The sequence below is a fragment of the Crinia signifera genome, chromosome 5 (genome assembly GCF_055691185.1).
Source record: "Crinia signifera chromosome 5, ASM5569118v1, whole genome shotgun sequence".
Taxonomy (NCBI): domain Eukaryota; kingdom Metazoa; phylum Chordata; class Amphibia; order Anura; family Myobatrachidae; genus Crinia; species Crinia signifera.
Genome location: NC_139221.1, coordinates 154,044,680 through 154,060,700, shown reverse-complemented (window position 1 = coordinate 154,060,700; position 16,021 = coordinate 154,044,680).

Here is a 16,021-nt window from a genome sequence, read left to right as displayed (position 1 = left end):
TCTCACCCTATCTTTCTGATAGTCAGTTTGGTCTCTCTCCCATTTACGTTTTTTGGTTGATAAGAGATCTTTCTCGAATCTCTCCACCCTATTATTTATCTGTTCATCTCTCTCTCTTTGAACTCTGAATTGTCTTTAAAAACTAATAATTCATCTTTAATTTTATCAATTTTAGTAATTGTCTTGCTGACCGTTTCTTCTCTATATTTTATAAGTAGTCTCATTAGAGTGAAGGAGCAGTGGTCCAGTGTCTCATTCCATTTAGAGAGCAGTTCTGGATGATCTATTATGGAGAGGTGTTTAAAAATTCTTAGACCTCTTGGTATTATTTTGGCGTCTATATATTTCTGCAATGAGACACTGTCCCACCAGTTTCTCATCTCATCCTTAAGTAGATCCTCAAGGTTGTAAAATAATTTGTTCATATTTGGGTGACTGCTGGGCACTGCTTCTTCACTCCTCTGAATGGAATTAAATGATGACAAGTAATTATCTCTCCTAGTCTTACGGTCATTGTAACTATGAAATTCCCCCATTTCTAATCAGCGGATAGTATATCAGAAAAAAATAATTTTATAATAAATAGGCCCAAGTAGGGGTGAAAATAATAGATAAGTATTATAGAAGGATATATAAAAATTCTATATACAAAAGAGCTGCTCGGGTTAGGTAATAGTGCAGTGCCATATATACATATGCCCTCAATAGTGCCAGATACACATATGGATTAAGGTAGGTGTGTAACAAGAATGGGCGCTTCCTTACTGGATGGAAAATCGGAACAAAAAGATGAGAAGAGAATAAGGAAGAAAGGAAAAAAGAATGAAAAGAAAAAGAAAACAGATGAAAGATGGGGTGAAAGAAAAATAAGTGGGTGGGGACTCCCCTGTTGTATTTGCTCCTCCTCCTTTGATGTGATCCCTTTCCATTGCTTTGTATCCTCCAATCGGTGGTATATGTAAAAGATTAAAAACAAAACAAGATGTAGAACCACTACTTTCTTATTCCACTTTTGATTGGTTAATAAAGGCGTACCTAACTTATAGGTAAAAAAGTGGGTATACATATATAAAGGTTTCTTTTTAATGGTCAATAAATGGGTGGCATACCTGTACTCACGATGGTGTAATGCGAGTGAGTACGGGTAAGCCACCCATTTATTGACCATTAAAAAGAAACCTTTATATACGTTTACCCACTGTTTAACCTGTAAGTTAGGTACGCCCTTAAAATGAGACGTACTTAACCAATCAAAAGTGGTACAAGAAAGTAGTTGACTACCCACGGGTTGACCACCCCTGCTCTAAGCCTCTCTTTCTGTATTTGATAAACTCCTCAACATCAAAGGATTGAATGTAGCCAACAAAGCTCTGCTGTATACAATGTTATCCTCCGTCTTGTTGAATTATGAGTTGCCACATTTGTTTCACTACTAGAATCTCCCGTACTGCTTATTAGTTGAGAAACTGTATCTCTTTTCCTGTACTTGCTTTGTAAACACTGCAGCAAATAAGTTAACAATTCCTTGACAGTCAGGCTTCTTCCCAGCTACCAATTAGGGACAATTATCTCTGATCCTTAAGCTTCCTCTTCAGGCTGTACTCGGCATAAATCTCCTAACCATCCTTTCAGTAATACTGCTACTCTCCTGCTCTCACCAACTGCTCACTTAACTGTGTTGCTAGTATGCCCACTCCCTATGGCTGGCTAAGACTGTCCCTCTCTGATCAGGCCGTACCTCTATGTCCGCCATTAACAGTCTGTCTTCCAGCAAATATATGCAGGAAACTGGATTGCACATCCTTGCCTGCCTCCACTAGCCTCCGGCTGTATAACTTACTTTTGCTGGCCTGCTAGTTGCCGCCCACAGCCATCCGTCACCAATGCCTTCCTTTTCCACTGCATCACAGTTCCGGGACCGCCCAATTGGTGGGGTCACGCCTCCTGGCAGATCGGGTCCCCAAGGAGATTGCAGTCAGGACCCAATCACCGGAGCTCCGTGTATCACCATCGGACTTCACACTGGGTTTGAAAGCCACGATGATGCAGTTCCTTAAGCTCTCCCTCAGTCAGCGCAGCCAGGTACCACACTGTCTCTCAGCAATGGTTTTTCTCTAACCTCCCAATACAGGGTGTCCTGCAGGGGTTGCTCGCACTGTCCTCCAACCTTATGCAGTTAAGCCAGCAGTTGAGGGTTTCCCCTCAAAATATTCAGTTATGGTTTTCTCCGCACCTTGTGCAGCTCAGTCAACATCAACAGGTACAGTTGGAATGTTCCAACTTTTCACTTTTAGGGGTAATTTTGTCCATTCCTCATTAAGTACTCTATTTTCCTTTTAACATAGATAATGAACTTATAATTACTTTAGATTTTTACAATGCACATACAACAGTGTCAGTACTAATAACATCTATCAATTTTGTTCTATCACATGTTCTGGGTCATTACAGGAGGACTGGAAAGAGGGGAGTCTGCCTGCTGATCATGTTAGGAGGCCCTCACTCCCTGTTGTCAATGGGCATAGCGGGATGGGGGGTGATGCGCTGGTGAGAGTAGAGTGCAGTGATTGTGGAGCTTACTGTGAGTCACTTCTGTAGGCGCTATTGCATTTTCAAGATGTGCTGTTTCACTGGACAGGTCTCTGAAAAATCACCCATTCAATCAGCTCTAATACATTAGCATTCGATATACAGATGGAGCCGACCTGGTTCTTGCAGGGGCTGGTGATAGAATCGCCAGCCTCCGCCAGCTGCCAGGCCCCGGTATCCATCGAGATGCTCGTGTGCCCTGTTCTAACAGAGCTCCCCGCTGTCATTCATCGCCTCTCCGCTTGCCGGCGCTGTTAAGTATCGTCCCAACCCCCCCTGAAGCAGAGACGGGCAGGATTCCGCCGCCCAGCCGCCGAGTGACTGGGATGCACGTGTGTGTGTGAGATGCTTGCGCATCCCAGTATAATGGAGTCCCTCTCAGCCAGCGCTCGCCAGCGAGGACATTCTGGTGAGCTCTGGGGCTGACTGAGAGGGGCTCCATCTGTATTAATAATTGGTCTCAGTCAGGCCACATACTATGCTATGTATATTGTACTTCCAGAAGTCTTCCTACCGACTTCACTGGACCCCTGTCTCACATGCTATTCCCTGCTGAAATTCTTACAGCATATGGTATTTAAGGTATCTTTAATTACGTCTACATTTTCCAGATGTAAGTATGGTACTTGTTTCCTAGCACGGCGCCACCGATTTTAATTGTATTGATCGGGGGCACAAAAATCGCGTCGATCGCATCGCATGCCAACCAAATCGCATGCGATGCGATCGACGCGATCGACCCGATTTTTACATTGGAATCAATGTAAAATGTTCCCTGAGACCCCAATTTTACATTGATTTCAATGTAAAAAGCCCCCAAACCCCCCATTTAGATAGCAACCCCCCCCCCCCGATGGGTGAAATGGCCCTCCATTGTTAACGCCACTCCACTATTGACGCCAACCCGAAGCGTGGTGAGCGCAGCGAGCCCGCGAGTGGCGGCGGTATGCATCCTCCGACCTTTTCATACCCCCACTATCCACGTCGGCTTAAAGTTTATTTAATACAGTGTGGTGAGCGCAGCGAGCCACTGAGCCTGAAGCGTCGCAAGCGCAGCGGTCCCCGCGAGGGGAAGCACATTACTTCACAGGTATACGCGTGCGCTCGCCACGCTTCGGGCTTGGTGGCTCGCTGCGCTCACCACACTATATAAAATCAACTCCACGCCGACGTGGATAGTGGGGGTATGAAAATGTCGGAGGACGCGTACTGCCACCCCTCGCGGGCTCGCTTCGCTCGCCACGCTTCGCTCGCCACGCTTCGGGTTGGCGTCAATAGTGGGGTGGCGTTAACAATGGGGGGCCATTAACCATACTTAATACCCATGAGGGGGCATATACAATGAGAAATTGGCCATATTGGCCCTTTTCCCATTGTTCCCTATGTAAAATCGGGTTGATCGCGTCGATCGCATTGGATACTTCAGTTCAACTTCTAAAGCACACTAGGATACATAGTGTACAACGCCTGAACATTTTATATGAACAATCAATATAACCAATAACATGACAATACATGAACTGTATAACTTACTGAGCGTAAGGAAGGGATCGCTGTGTCACCAGGATGTACCCAGAGAAAGGGGTTCGATTGGTAAGTTCTTACAAAAATCCCCTTTTCTCTGGTGACACAGCTAACCTTGGGACATTCACGAGCCGGTCCTTTGAGAGGGTACGCTCAGACTTTCTCATCACTGCTTGTCTAAATGAAGCGTCCTCTGACGTGAACTCATGGAACCTATAGAACTTTGTAAAGGTATGAACAGAGGACCAGTTGGCAGCCCTGCACAATTGCTCCGCTGTAGCCCCATGACGCACAGCCCAAGAAGAAGCAACTGACCTGGTGGTATAGGCATTAGTCCGCAATAGGAATAGGTCTACCTACCTTAGTATAAGTAAGACTGACCTCAACCATCTGGCAATGGTCTGCTTAGAAGCAGGCCACCCTCTCTTATGTACGTCATAAAGAACCAAAAGCAAATCAGATTTGCGGATATCCTTTATTCTTTCTATGTATATTCGCAAGGCGCAAACAACGTCCAGTTTCTTTAACTTGTCCCTATTTTTTTGGTCTGGACTCTTTCCTGGACCATAGACCCTGTAACCTCAGGTGAAGGACCACCACCCCCAGCCCCTGAGACTGGCGTCGGTTGTGACCACCAGCCAATCCCACGAGCAGAGGGAACGCCCCAGCTGCAGAGTCTCCAGATCTCACAACCAGATCAGAGACTCCCTTGTCTCCAGAGACAGTAACAACTGTTCCTGCTTCATGGTCTTTGAGTTCCCTGACCAGCAAGGCCACTTAAAAATCCTTGAGTGAAACCTTGCAAACTGTGGTGTCTCGAAGGTTGCCACCACCTTGCCAAGTAGTTTCACACCTTGCCAGACTGTCGGATTTGGGGACTGCAGGATCAACAGTACCAAGTGATGAATGTCCACTGCCTTGAATTCTGGTAGAAACACTCGATGTAAGTGTGTGTCCAAAATCACCCCCAGAAACAGAAGTCTCTGCGTGGGCTTCAAATGAGACTTCAGGAGGTTCAACCACCACCCTTGGTCTTAAAAGAACTTTGTCGCCACTGACAAATGATCCTGTAACTTCTCCTCTTACTCCGCCTTGAACAGGAGGTCATCCAGGTAAGGGATAATTACTATCCCTCTCAGCCTGAGGGCCGCTGCCATGACAGCCATCCACTTTTGTGAAGACCCTTGGCATTGTGGAAAGACCAAAAGGCACCTTGATAAAGCTGACGGTCAGCGAAATGCGTAGGTTCTTTATGTGGATCTTACCCTTGCTACATTGCTGTTGGACATTCCTGCTACACTTCCTGGACCCAAGCCCCAAACCCTGGGAGAACTTTACCACCTTTTGGATTTACAACGCATCCATCGTTGAGGCTAATTCCAAGTGCTGGGTAACCATTGCCCTAATTCTACAGGATTTCACACCTCCAGCGAAATGCGTAGGTTCTTTATGTGGATCTTACCCTTGCTACATTGCTGTTGGACATTCCTGCTACACTTCCTGGACCCAAGCCCCAAACCCTGGGAGAACTTTACCACCTTTTGGATTTACAACGCATCCATCGTTGAGGCTAATTCCAAGTGCTGGGTAACCATTGCCCTAATTCTACAGGATTTCACACCTCCAGCGGTCTTCCAGCCAAGTGGTTCCCCAAGGACTGAACATAAGGGACACATGCCCAGTCCAGTGCAGGTTATATCAATTGATAAGTCCAAACCTAACATCAGCTATCATTGTTTCCCCTATTTTAATTATATCCGGATTGAATTGCCTTTTTTATTTATTTATATTTATATTGTGTCATTAAATTGTTATTCTTTTAAAATTGATTCACTTGTGAGAACCAATTTTATTTTTATTTTCAGCGCTGCAAATACTCCCCTTTTTCCTTGTTTGATTTTTACCAGGGAGCTGACTACTCCCTTTTTAGCAGCTGCTCTCATTTGTATTGAATCAACAGCTCAGAACCAGCGCTACTACAGTAGGTTGACCTTTTTTTCTCCAGACCAAAAGGCAGTGCCTGGAACTGTAAATTAGTCTCCCCTATCGCAAACCGTAGTAAAGACTGATGATCCTTGCAGATAGGCACATGCAGATAAGGGTACTTATGTATTATCTGGGCTCCCATGTTAAATGCACCCCATTTTGTCATACCCCTACTATCCAACTACGCATGGAGTTGATTTTATATAGTGTGGCGAGCGCAGCGAGCCACCGTGCCCGAAGCGTGGCGAGCGCAGCGAGCCCCGCAAGGGGACACGGTCTCATAAGAAAAACGGGAGCCCAGATATTACATAAGTACCCAGATAAGCATCTTGGATATCCACCGATGCTAGAAATTCTCCTGATTCTATGCTTAACAGCACTGATCGTAGAGATTCCATGTGAAAATGGTCCACCAACAGATGCTGGTTTAAAGATTTCAAATTTAAAATGGGTCTGAATGACTCATCTGGCTTGGGGACCAGGAAAATAATCAATTAGAATCCTTTCTTCCTTTCCTCCTGAGGTATCGGGACCACTACCCCCTTCTATATAAGTGACATTGCCACACCCAAAAGAGCTGTTCTCATGCGAGCCTCCCACGGTAAAGTAGTAGGGGGAAATTTCCTTGGAGGTGACCCCCTGAGATTTATCGTGTAACCCTGGGAAATGATAGAATAAACCCAGGGGTCCGTGGTGGAAAGTCTCCATCTGTCCCGAAACTGCAGGAGGCGACCACCCACTCTAAATCCAGAACGGGGAGTCTCCACCCCATCATGCAGAGGACTTATCCTCTCCTTTGGACACATGTTTCTTAGCAAAGGCCCTGAAATGGGATCTGGGAGCCCTTCTTTTACTGGCTGGATACTTTCCACTTCCTGACTATCTTCTGTTAGATGCCCCCCCCCAAAGGATGAGCGAAAGGACAGCTTAAAGGCCCCAAACTTGGTCCCTGAATGTTTTGATGAAGTGGGAAGAAAGGTGCTCTTCCTCCCTGTGGCTTGCTTTATGATGGATTCGAGCCTCGATCCAAAAAGCAGTTCTCCTTTAAAGGCCAATGTCTCAAGAGACTTCTTGGATTCGCTGTTTGCCTCCCAAGCTTTAAGCCAGAGGGCTCTCCTTGCAGCTACAAAAGCGGCCGATACCATTTAAGCCATCCTGGCCCCTTCTTCCCCAGCCTCACATATATATCCCGCCCCACACTTGAGCTTCTCAGCCAGTATGAAAGCTTCAGAATCAGACTGGAGCTGATTTCCTAAGGCCTCAGCCCATTTAATCATCGCCTTGGATACCCAAGCAGAGGCAAAAATAGGTAAAAAGTGTAAAACCCACCCCTTCAAATACCGCCTTAAGGCATCCTTCCACCTTTTTGTCCACTGGATCTTTAAAAGCCGCACCGCCTTGAACGGGTAATGCCGTGGCTTTAGACAACCTGGCCACGGGTGTATCTACTAAAGGGACTTTCTCCCATAATTGTTCCTCCGGCATTGGGTACATGCTAGCCAACCTTTTAGACATAAGTAGCTTCTTGTCAGGGGATTTCCATGCCTCACCCAGCAAGAACACCATGCCCTCATCCGAGGGAAACGTCACAGTATCCCTGCAAACTTTCTTAAAAACACAATGTGTACGCACTGTATCCTCCTCAGACAAGCTTAAGGTCTGCTTAGCCGCAAGGATCAAATCCTCAATGCCAGGGACAGAGGCTTCAACTTCTTCTGTTTGGTCCCAAATGGCATTCTCTGCACATACACCCTCCTCATAAGAGTCTAAATTTAACAGGGGAGGTGTAGATAAGGGGTGTCTAGGAGAATTACTATCAGAGGATTTGGCAAACTGTTCCATAAATGCATTCATTTTTTGGATGCCCTGAGCAGTGTCCTGCATGACCTGCAACATTACTGTGTCCCCCTGGGATGGGGCAATGGAGTCCACAGAAGTCTGGGAGAAAAAAAGATGGCCAGGAGATTTGTCTAGGTCATCTCTCTGTCTATTCAAAGCCTTCACCAAGGCATTCATAGACCTCCCCAATGCAGTGTTTCTCCTACCTCCTTCTTCATGGGATCACTTGGAGTCGTCCAGCAGTGCTGGACATCCTGTAATAGGCTTCACCTCCCCATAGGGTTTCAGCCTATAAACTCATCCAAAATGGCGGCCGCCATCATGGAGGGTCTGTCCCCTACGACCCCCCCCCCCCCCCTATGCAGGGAGCTGGTCTGGACACCCCCAGAGCCCAGGAAACCTCTCTTTTGCAGAGGTTAAGCACTGTGCAGAGGGAGCAGACAGCTTCCCTCTGCACACAGAGCACTGACAGGACATTCTTCTGTCAGCCTCTGCTGCGCTCTCAGTGTGTGTGTGAACTTCTAAAAGAAGTACACTATTGGCAAATGACACCTGCAGCTATCAATATAGTGAAACCCGCATCTGTTATTGCCCATACACTGCTGCGTTGACAGCACTGCCCTTGGCTGTGGCATGTGCAGGCTCTGGGCTACCTGCAAGATGTCGCACATGACCAGAGGTTTTGGTTGGCTAGTGAGACATCAGCACTAGCGGGAGAAGCAGTATCAGCAGAGATAACTGTGCTTCTCCCCTATAACTAGCATTAATACAGATGGAGTGCCTCCAATGCAGCTCTGAGAGTCACCAGATTGCCCCCGCTGGCGATCACCTGCAGAGAAGCACTCCATCTGACTGGGACGTGCAAGTGTTTCATACACATGCACGTCCCAGTCACTCGGCGCCGGGGAACAGAAACCCTGGCCGTCTCTGCTTCAGGGAGACGGGCAGGGTTAACGGGGGTGGGCAGACAGCGTCTGGGGAGTGTCGCGGAGATGGCGGAGAGCTCCGTCTGATGGGAACGCGTGAGCGGCTCGTGTGTGCGCGCCCCCTTAAGGTGGCTGGCGGTTGGTGATTCCAACACTAGTACCCGGAAAGATGACATGCGCTACATATGTACAGTAAATACAGTATCTTTCTATGGTCTATTACTAGAGCAACCATGTGGTACTGCATTCAGGATGCTGGCACTCACAGCAACGACACAGGCATTCCTGTTAGGGTTGGTTAGGCAGCGGGGGCTGGTTAAGGTTCCCGAATGTAAGTATGTAGAGTCTAGTTAGTCAGTGGGGGGTTTAAGTTTAGGTAGTATTGGGAGGTTAGGATTAGGCTGCGGTGGGGAGTTAAGGTGCATGGGTGGAGGGCTGGGCTGCAGGAATGGAGGGTTGGGGGGGATTTAGCATACTTACCACCTGTTTGACATGATTCTGCATAACACCACCCATTCACAACCCACTTTTCCTCTTGATCTGCACATTCTCCAGTTACACTTGTCTTCTTCCACTTCTTCCTCTTTACCGCTTACATCCTCCTATTCTTCTGATGAATGAATACTTCTGGCTGCTGATGGGAGCTGATAATTCTAACTGTGGACTGTATAACTTTCCCATGCACATTACAGAAGTATTATGGTAGTAATCATTGACGTATCTATATTGAGTGGAGTGTGCATGGTGCACATGGGCCCCTGAGTCCCAGGGGGGCCCACATCATGCTCAACACACCAATTTTTGTAATACAGTAGGAGCAAGTTTCATCTTTGCTCCTTTGGCCATATATATATATATTGTTGCTGGATGAGCGGCACTCTCAGGTTTTCAAATAAAGAAGTGACAGTTGTATTAAGTGCATATTTCTACGTTTCGGTTTATTTCCATAAACCTTCATCAGGAATACAGACATACAGTGCTAGGTGATGACATCACCTGGTGGGACAACCCCCCCCCCCTTCCACGAATTGTACACTGTATATAAAAAGCACCTAGCATTGTATGTCTGTATTCCTGATGAAGGTTTATTGAAATAAACTGAAACGTAGAAATTTGCACTTAATACAAGTGTCACTTCTTTATTTGAAAACCTGAGTGCCGCTCATCCAGCAACGATATACTTTCACTAAGAGAGGGCACTGGGTGAAGCACACAGAACGATATATATATATATATATATATATATATATATATATATATATATATATATATATATATATATATATATATATATATATAATAGTCCAATCCTGCCGACACTCAAATATAAATCACAACTGGCTCCGGTGCCAAACGAAATCCATACTTACAATCCAAGTAATAATGGCACTCAGGAGGCAAAATGATTCAAAAGATAAACAGAGTGTATTTCGGTTAAGCTTTCGGGGTTTGATCCCCTTCCTCAGAACACATACAACTTTGTAACCTTGGAATATATATATATATATATATATATATATATATATATATATATATATATATATATATATATAGACATTGGATGGGCTCTGCACACACTAAATTAACTGATAATAAATAGTGGAGGTTTGGTTCATGAATTGATCAATGCATTTAAGCCTGCAGCCCCCGTCAAGGGACCCCACTGTTCTGCAGGTCCTACCACTATCGCTGAAAATGGCTGCAATACACATAGCTATCACATCAATGTTTGATACCAGGCATGCTATCAGGTCTGAAGCTCACAGCAGACTTTGCTTTTATAGGTGAGCAGCTACCAACACACCTGTCACTAATCATCTAGGGAAATGGCTAACAAGCTATGGAATCTTAGTTAAAAACAGGGTGCATGAGAGAATGTGACCACAATAAGACTAATTAAAAAAATTAATCTAATAAACAATATATACACTTAACATCGGCACTCACCTTTCCTAGTTTTGGGGTGCCCTATGGCTTGTGACCACATTGTTTAAACAGACATTGGATGGGCTCTGCACACACTAAATTAACTGATAATAAATAGTGGAGGTTTGGTTCATGAATTGATCAATGCATTTAAGCCTGCAGCCCCCGTCAAGGGACCCCACTGTTCTGCAGGTCCTACCACTATCGCTGAAAATGGCTGCAATACACATAGCTATCACATCAATGTTTGATACCAGGCATGCTATCAGGTCTGAAGCTCACAGCAGACTTTGCTTTTATAGGTGAGCAGCTACCAACACACCTGTCACTAATCATCTAGGGAAATGGCTAACACAAGCTATGGAATCTTAGTTAAAAACAGGGTGCATGAGAGAATGTGACCACAATAAGACTAATTAAAAAAATTAATCTAATAAACAATATATACACTTAACATCGGCACTCACCTTTCCTAGTTTTGGGGTGCCCTATGGCTTGTGACCACATTGTTTAAACAGACATTGGATGGGCTCTGCACACACTAAATTAACTGATAATAAATAGTGGAGGTTTGGTTCATGAATTGATCAATGCATTTAAGCCTGCAGCCCCCGTCAAGGGACCCCACTGTTCTGCAGGTCCTACCACTATCGCTGAAAATGGCTGCAATACACATAGCTATCACATCAATGTTTGATACCAGGCATGCTATCAGGTCTGAAGCTCACAGCAGACTTTGCTTTTATAGGTGAGCAGCTACCAACACACCTGTCACTAATCATCTAGGGAAATGGCTAACACAAGCTATGGAATCTTAGTTAAAAACAGGGTGCATGAGAGAATGTGACCACAATAAGACTAATTAAAAAAATTAATCTAATAAACAATATATACACTTAACATCGGCACTCACCTTTCCTAGTTTTGGGGTGCCCTATGGCTTGTGACCACATTGTTTAAACAGACATTGGATGGGCTCTGCACACACTAAATTAACTGATAATAAATAGTGGAGGTTTGGTTCATGAATTGATCAATGCATTTAAGCCTGCAGCCCCCGTCAAGGGACCCCACTGTTCTGCAGGTCCTACCACTATCGCTGAAAATGGCTGCAATACACATAGCTATCACATCAATGTTTGATACCAGGCATGCTATCAGGTCTGAAGCTCACAGCAGACTTTGCTTTTATAGGTGAGCAGCTACCAACACACCTGTCACTAATCATCTAGGGAAATGGCTAACACAAGCTATGGAATCTTAGTTAAAAACAGGGTGCATGAGAGAATGTGACCACAATAAGACTAATTAAAAAAATTAATCTAATAAACAATATATACACTTAACATCGGCACTCACCTTTCCTAGTTTTGGGGTGTCCTATGGCTTGTGACCACATTGTTTAAACAGACATTGGATGGGCTCTGCACACACTAAATTAACTGATAATAAATAGTGGAGGTTTGGTTCATGAATTGATCAATGCATTTAAGCCTGCAGCCCCCGTCAAGGGACCCCACTGTTCTGCAGGTCCTACCACTATCGCTGAAAATGGCTGCAATACACATAGCTATCACATCAATGTTTGATACCAGGCATGCTATCAGGTCTGAAGCTCACAGCAGACTTTGCTTTTATAGGTGAGCAGCTATCAACACACCTGTCACTAATCATCTAGGGAAATGGCTAACACAAGCTATGGAATCTTAGTTAAAAACAGGGTGCATGAGAGAATGTGACCACAATAAGACTAATTAAAAAAATTAATCTAATAAACAATATATACACTTAACATCGGCACTCACCTTTCCTAGTTATTGTTTATTAGATTAATTTTTTTAATTAGTCTTATTGTGGTCACATTCTCTCATGCACCCTGTTTTTAACTAAGATTCCATAGCTTGTGTTAGCCATTTCCCTAGATGATTAGTGACAGGTGTGTTGGTAGCTGCTCACCTATAAAAGCAAAGTCTGCTGTGAGCTTCAGACCTGATAGCATGCCTGGTATCAAACATTGATGTGATAGCTATGTGTATTGCAGCCATTTTCAGCGATAGTGGTAGGACCTGCAGAACAGTGGGGTCCCTTGACGGGGGCTGCAGGCTTAAATGCATTGATCAATTCATGAACCAAACCTCCACTATTTATTATCAGTTAATTTAGTGTGTGCAGAGCCCATCCAATGTCTGTTTAAACAATGTGGTCACAAGCCATAGGGCACCCCAAAACTAGGAAAGGTGAGTGCCGATGTTAAGTGTATATATTGTTTATTAGATTAATTTTTTTAATTAGTCTTATTGTGGTCACATTCTCTCATGCACCCTGTTTTTAACTAAGATTCCATAGCTTGTGTTAGCCATTTCCCTAGATGATTAGTGACAGGTGTGTTGGTAGCTGCTCACCTATAAAAGCAAAGTCTGCTGTGAGCTTCAGACCTGATAGCATGCCTGGTATCAAACATTGATGTGATAGCTATGTGTATTGCAGCCATTTTCAGCGATAGTGGTAGGACCTGCAGAACAGTGGGGTCCCTTGACGGGGGCTGCAGGCTTAAATGCATTGATCAATTCATGAACCAAACCTCCACTATTTATTATCAGTTAATTTAGTGTGTGCAGAGCCCATCCAATGTCTGTTTAAACAATGTGGTCACAAGCCATAGGGCACCCCAAAACTAGGAAAGGTGAGTGCCGATGTTAAGTGTATATATTGTTTATTAGATTAATTTTTTTAATTAGTCTTATTGTGGTCACATTCTCTCATGCACCCTGTTTTTAACTAAGATTCCATAGCTTGTGTTAGCCATTTCCCTAGATGATTAGTGACAGGTGTGTTGGTAGCTGCTCACCTATAAAAGCAAAGTCTGCTGTGAGCTTCAGACCTGATAGCATGCCTGGTATCAAACATTGATGTGATAGCTATGTGTATTGCAGCCATTTTCAGCGATAGTGGTAGGACCTGCAGAACAGTGGGGTCCCTTGACGGGGGCTGCAGGCTTAAATGCATTGATCAATTCATGAACCAAACCTCCACTATTTATTATCAGTTAATTTAGTGTGTGCAGAGCCCATCCAATGTCTGTTTAAACAATGTGGTCACAAGCCATAGGGCACCCCAAAACTAGGAAAGGTGAGTGCCGATGTTAAGTGTATATATTGTTTATTAGATTAATTTTTTTAATTAGTCTTATTGTGGTCACATTCTCTCATGCACCCTGTTTTTAACTAAGATTCCATAGCTTGTGTTAGCCATTTCCCTAGATGATTAGTGACAGGTGTGTTGGTAGCTGCTCACCTATAAAAGCAAAGTCTGCTGTGAGCTTCAGACCTGATAGCATGCCTGGTATCAAACATTGATGTGATAGCTATGTGTATTGCAGCCATTTTCAGCGATAGTGGTAGGACCTGCAGAACAGTGGGGTCCCTTGACGGGGGCTGCAGGCTTAAATGCATTGATCAATTCATGAACCAAACCTCCACTATTTATTATCAGTTAATTTAGTGTGTGCAGAGCCCATCCAATGTCTGTTTAAACAATGTGGTCACAAGCCATAGGGCACCCCAAAACTAGGAAAGGTGAGTGCCGATGTTAAGTGTATATATTGTTTATTAGATTAATTTTTTTAATTAGTCTTATTGTGGTCACATTCTCTCATGCACCCTGTTTTTAACTAAGATTCCATAGCTTGTGTTAGCCATTTCCCTAGATGATTAGTGACAGGTGTGTTGGTAGCTGCTCACCTATAAAAGCAAAGTCTGCTGTGAGCTTCAGACCTGATAGCATGCCTGGTATCAAACATTGATGTGATAGCTATGTGTATTGCAGCCATTTTCAGCGATAGTGGTAGGACCTGCAGAACAGTGGGGTCCCTTGACGGGGGCTGCAGGCTTAAATGCATTGATCAATTCATGAACCAAACCTCCACTATTTATTATCAGTTAATTTAGTGTGTGCAGAGCCCATCCAATGTCTGTTTAAACAATGTGGTCACAAGCCATAGGGCACCCCAAAACTAGGAAAGGTGAGTGCCGATGTTAAGTGTATATATTGTTTATTAGATTAATTTTTTTAATTAGTCTTATTGTGGTCACATTCTCTCATGCACCCTGTTTTTAACTAAGATTCCATAGCTTGTGTTAGCCATTTCCCTAGATGATTAGTGACAGGTGTGTTGGTAGCTGCTCACCTATAAAAGCAAAGTCTGCTGTGAGCTTCAGACCTGATAGCATGCCTGGTATCAAACATTGATGTGATAGCTATGTGTATTGCAGCCATTTTCAGCGATAGTGGTAGGACCTGCAGAACAGTGGGGTCCCTTGACGGGGGCTGCAGGCTTAAATGCATTGATCAATTCATGAACCAAACCTCCACTATTTATTATCAGTTAATTTAGTGTGTGCAGAGCCCATCCAATGTCTGTTTAAACAATGTGGTCACAAGCCATAGGGCACCCCAAAACTAGGAAAGGTGAGTGCCGATGTTAAGTGTATATATTGTTTATTAGATTAATTTTTTTAATTAGTCTTATTGTGGTCACATTCTCTCATGCACCCTGTTTTTAACTAAGATTCCATAGCTTGTGTTAGCCATTTCCCTAGATGATTAGTGACAGGTGTGTTGGTAGCTGCTCACCTATAAAAGCAAAGTCTGCTGTGAGCTTCAGACCTGATAGCATGCCTGGTATCAAACATTGATGTGATAGCTATGTGTATTGCAGCCATTTTCAGCGATAGTGGTAGGACCTGCAGAACAGTGGGGTCCCTTGACGGGGGCTGCAGGCTTAAATGCATTGATCAATTCATGAACCAAACCTCCACTATTTATTATCAGTTAATTTAGTGTGTGCAGAGCCCATCCAATGTCTGTTTAAACAATGTGGTCACAAGCCATAGGGCACCCCAAAACTAGGAAAGGTGAGTGCCGATGTTAAGTGTATATATTGTTTATTAGATTAATTTTTTTAATTAGTCTTATTGTGGTCACATTCTCTCATGCACCCTGTTTTTAACTAAGATTCCATAGCTTGTGTTAGCCATTTTCCTAGATGATTAGTGACAGGTGTGTTGGTAGCTGCTCACCTATAAAAGCAAAGTCTGCTGTGAGCTTCAGACCTGATAGCATGCCTGGTATCAAACATTGATGTGATAGCTATGTGTATTGCAGCCATTTTCAGCGATAGTGGTAGGACCTGCAGAACAGTGGGGTCCCTTGACGGGGGCTGCAGGCTTAAA